This window comes from Tamandua tetradactyla, chromosome X (assembly GCF_023851605.1).
Source record: "Tamandua tetradactyla isolate mTamTet1 chromosome X, mTamTet1.pri, whole genome shotgun sequence".
In the NCBI taxonomy this organism is placed as follows: domain Eukaryota; kingdom Metazoa; phylum Chordata; class Mammalia; order Pilosa; family Myrmecophagidae; genus Tamandua; species Tamandua tetradactyla.
Genome location: NC_135353.1, coordinates 130739229 through 130744225, shown reverse-complemented (window position 1 = coordinate 130744225; position 4997 = coordinate 130739229). Strand labels below are relative to the sequence as shown.

Here is a 4997-nt window from a genome sequence, read left to right as displayed (position 1 = left end):
CCACGAGGAAGCCAGCAGATGCTGCCATGTTCACTATGTGCCCTTCCAGCTGAGAGAGAAACATTTAACATCATCGGCCTTCTTGAACCAAGGTATCTTTCCCCAGATGCCTTAAATTGGACATTTCTATAGACTTGTTTAATTGGGATATTTTCTCAGCGTTAGAATTGTAAACTAGCAACTTATTAAATTCCCCTTTTTAAAAGCCATTCTGTTTCTGGTATGCTGCATTCCAGCAGGCAGCAAACTAGAACGTAACTTGTCTTTCAAAACCTGATTATATCTAGTTGTTTAGCAGTTTAGTATTGTGTTAACTGTTTTACAACAGTTTTTTCTTTCTTTCTTTTTTTAAAAATTAAACCCAGTAAGATGTACAGAAGACAATGAGGCAGTAAAAAGTACTGCTTCTAACAGACAGAGGTGAAAGGTCAAATGAAGGACCACAGCAAAGAGAATCACTAGCAGCCACAGCCTTCTCTGTGGGGTTGGGGTTCACTGGTTGGCGGGCCTCTTCATGGGGCTGAGGGTTCCTGTTGTACACCAGTCTTGGCAGTATTCAAATCCAGGCTTCCATCCTGAATGTCCTGATAAATTTTCTTGGCAGCCTCAAGAAGGCATCTTCTACATTCTCTCTCATTTTTGCACTTGGCTTCAAGGAACAATAAACCATTTTCTTCAGCAACCTGTTTGGCTTCTTCATATGTAACATCTCTCTGTGCCTCCAAATCTGCTTTATTTTCCTATGAGAATTATTGCAATATTTGGATTGGTGAGATTCTTTGCATCTGTCAATCAGCTGCTTAAATAGTTGTATTTACTTATTCTAGTGATACAATACACCATAAGCGCTCCCGCAGTTCCTCTGTAGTAACTTCGTGTAACAGCCCTAAAGCGCTCCTATCCTGCTGTATCCCAAATCTGCAGCTTGATTTTTTTGTCAACTAACTTCTATTCTTCTTCTTCTTTTATTTTAATTCATGCATGCTTTATTTTGTTTTTTTAATTTTTCTTAAACATAACATACAAACACGAACATTCTTACCATATGATCATTCCATTCTTGGTATATAATAAAAAACTCACGATATCATCACCATGATCATTGCTTAGAACATTTGCATCAATTCAGAAAAAGAAATAAAGAGAAAAAAGAAAAAAACTCATACATACCATACCCCTTACCCTTCCCTCTCATTGACTGCTTGTATTTCCATCTACTCAGTATATTTTATCCTTTGTTTCCCCTATTTTTTCGATACCCCTTACCACTCCCTTTCATTGATCATTAGCATTTCAATCTACTAAATTTATTTTAACATGTGGTCCCCCATTGTTTATTTTTAATCCGTATGTTTTACTCATCTGTCCATACTGTAGATAAAAGGAGCATCAGACAAGATTTTCACAATCACAGTCACATTGCGAAAGCTATATCATTATACAATCATCTTCAAGAAACATGGCTACTGGAACATAGCTCTACATTTTCAGGCACTTCCCTCCAGCCTCTCCAATATACCTTAGCTAAAAAGGTGATATCTATATAATGTGTAAGAATAACCTCCAGGATAACCTCTTGACTCTGAAATCTCTCAGCCATTGACACTTTATTTTGTCTCATTTCTCTCTTCCCCCTTTTGGTCAAGATTTTCTCAATCCCTTGATGCTGAGTCCCAGCTCATTCTAGGATTTCTGTCCCACATTGCCAGGAAGGTCCACACCCCTGGGAGTCATGTCCCACATAGAGAGGGGGAGGGCAATGAGTTTGCTTGTTGTGTGGTTGAGAGAGAGGCCACATGTGAGCAAGAAAAGAGGTTTTCTGGCAGTGACTCTTAGGCCTAATTTTTCTTTTTCTTTTTTCTAAACTTTATTATTGTATAGTATAATGTATATACAAAGCAAAGAAATAAAAAAGCAACAGTTTTCAAAGCAATTTCAATTATTCTTGCACCAAATTCAACACCAATTGTGTGAGGAAAATCAGCCATAAATTTTTTTTTCTGTAAATTGATGAAGAAAGCAAGATTTTCCTACTCCCATGTCCCCAATAATATATTTAAAGATGTAACAGTAGTTGTATGGTGCAGTTGCCATGGTGGCACTGCGAGGTTGCCGGTGGGTAGGCAGTTTTCCGAGTGGGAGTGGGGGGATGTCAGGACAGGAAGAGGAATACTTTGGAAATGAGAGAGAAAGTGGGGGCAGTCGGCTGAGGCCCTGGCAGGTGGGCGGGCTGTAGGAAGAGGTGCAGAAGCGGTGGTAGCAAGGACTGCTCCTGCAGCTTCCTCTGAGTCTTATTTTATTTATGTATTTTGTTTATTAGTTAATCACAACTTTATTGAGATACAATTCATATACCATACAGTTCACCCATTTAAATCAATGGTTTTTAGTATAGTCACAGAATTGTGCAACCATCACCATTCATTGCGCCACAGAGAAACCCCATACCCATTTGCACTCATTCCCCATTACACCCACCAATGCCGAGCCCTAAGCATGAATCTGCCTTTTAAAAATGGATTTATTCTGAACATCTCATACAGATGGAATCATACAATATTTTTCTTTTTTTATTCAGGGTCTGGCTTCTTTCACTTAGCATAATATTTTTCAGGTCCATCCATGTGGTAGCATGCATCAGTACTTCACTCCTTTTAATGACTGAATAACATTCTATAGTGTGACTACACCACATTGTTTATCCATTCGTCAGTCTATGGCCCTTGGAAACTTTTAAGCAGAGGAGAAACAGGATAAGAATTGTGATTTAGAAATATTTTCATGAGGGAGGAAGTGAGATGGGCGTGTCTAGAGGCAGGGAAATCTGTTAGAGTGGCATTTCAAAGGCCTCTAAGAAAGGATGAGGGCTTTCAAAGTAGAAAGCAGGGCTCTGCCACCCCACCCATTCTGGGATGCCTCCCACACAGGAAGGGTAACAAAAAAATATTAAATGACCACCACAGAGTCCTAAAGAACACATCATCCTCTCATTTAAAGGTCAGAAGATCAGTATTGGCAGGGTTGATGTGGGGACAGATTGGAGAGAGGTTTAGGAAGTGATAGTGACTTGACTTGGCCATACTTTGGATGTGGAAAGTGAAGGAGAAGGTGAGAAGCCTCTAGAACATCACTGTTGAGTGATATGTAGATTTGGGGGCCATTCACTATGAAAGGGAAGACAGTAGGGAAATGGAAATAGATTTGGGTGAATGCAAGAGGGAGCTAATGTGTTGGCTTTGAGCTTTTGAAGTTCATTTTGCAACTAGAGGAATAATATTCTTACTGGACTCTTTCTCTGAGTCAATATATGAATGCTTTTTCATATATATGACTCCAATGCTTTTGGGAGTCAATATATGAATGCTTTTCCTATTTAAGGGTGAAATTCCATGATAGATGGGGACCTGCTTCCCACTTTGACTGCCAAAGGGGGGCAAATATTCTTTCTTCTCTCTGCCAGGTAGGGGAGTGGCCAAGGTCCAACTTATTGGATTCTGCTCTTGGGGTCTCTGGCTCTCGAGGGAGTGACAGAAAGTAGAAGATGTTCAGAGATTATTCAAAGCAGTGGTGCAAATAATCTGCCAAGAATTTGTTCTAGGGTAAGGTAAAGACAAAAAATACTGTTCTGGAACATAAAAAAGATGGCAAAAATTATAAGAATAATACAGGTGTCCTTGTTTTCCAAGTAGATAGTATCAGGGTTCCTGCTGTTATGAGTTTTGTTTGGGAAAAGCAAAGTTGTCATAACCTATAACTATTCAGTAATAAAGCTAACATTTGTAAAATTAGTCCTTAATCAAACATTCCTCTATATGAAAATCTTGCCCTTTGCCTCACATTTCTTTGTCAGTCAGTCACTTGCTGATTGACATTATAATACTTAGTAAAATTATCCTAGGGGATACAATGGAGTGGCAAGGAATTAAGAGTCAGTACGATGCATGGCTTTCCCTAACTCCCCATATGTAGTAGCATTATCACAATGGAATGTGTATTGACTTGGGAGTAATTGGCTGATAACACCTCCTCCCCACCACACATTTCCCCAAAATTCTTAGGGAAGCTATCAGTGAAGGAAGAGGAAACTAAACCTTGTATTACAATCCATTTGTTCATTTATTTTCCTGATAAACATTACCTATGAGACCTGAGGTGCAGAGAACACAAGATGAATAAAGCACCTCTGCCCTTATGGGGTTTCTGATCTAGGAGAAAAGGATAGAGATGAAAATGAATCAAAACAATCAACAAAGTATTGTTGATTATATATTAGGAGTAGGTACTCGGTTCAGGAGATTTTGAAGGGTGAGTTGTTACTGGAACCTGGAACCTTGAAAGTATTCATGAAAGACTCAAGGCTCTAATGGGGTCCTTAGGGGTATCCAGTGAAGCCCCCAGTTGGAAATAACCCATAGGTCTGTGGATGTGTAGAATTGATGCCTACTTGAACTACCAGGACAGAAGTAGAACAGACCCCTCGTGCTGTTCCCAGGCCTGAGTCAGTTCACAGCCCCAGGGTCCATTGAAAGAAGGAGAAGCTGGGCCCTACAATAACAACATAAGTCCATACTCTTAAATCTTTGTCCAAGTCTTCACCAAAGGGAAAGGGAATGCCCAGACTTTTTATGGACTATAGGGCACTGTTACAGAGTTAATGGTAATTTTTGGAGACCCAGACCACTTCTGACATCTTCCAATCAGAAGGGACCCAATAACTCATGTGAGATGATTTCTTTAGTGCCTGTATGCATAGTGGAACATACTCAATAACTGGCAGTTCCCCTGATGATTCAGGGAATGATGTTATTATGGTAGGAAGGGCCAAATGGAACCCTCAGGAACTCCCTTTTACAATGAAAATAGTTAAAAGAAATCCTGCATTGCTGGGTGTGTTATAATGTCTATAATTAATGTCCAATGTTTTATGCTGCTTCAATATCTGGGGGAAACTGAGAGGGCCTCGAATGGCTTAACCACAAGTTCTCCTCTGCATTCTG

At 39.7% G+C, this 4997-nt stretch overlaps 1 pseudogene; it reads right to left on the bottom strand.

The window, feature by feature from the left end:
• Window positions 1-458: 458 nt before the first annotated feature.
• LOC143670765 (ras-related protein Rab-14-like) lies at window positions 459-2094 on the bottom strand (annotated as a pseudogene).
• Between the last annotated feature and the right edge of the window lie 2903 nt (window positions 2095-4997).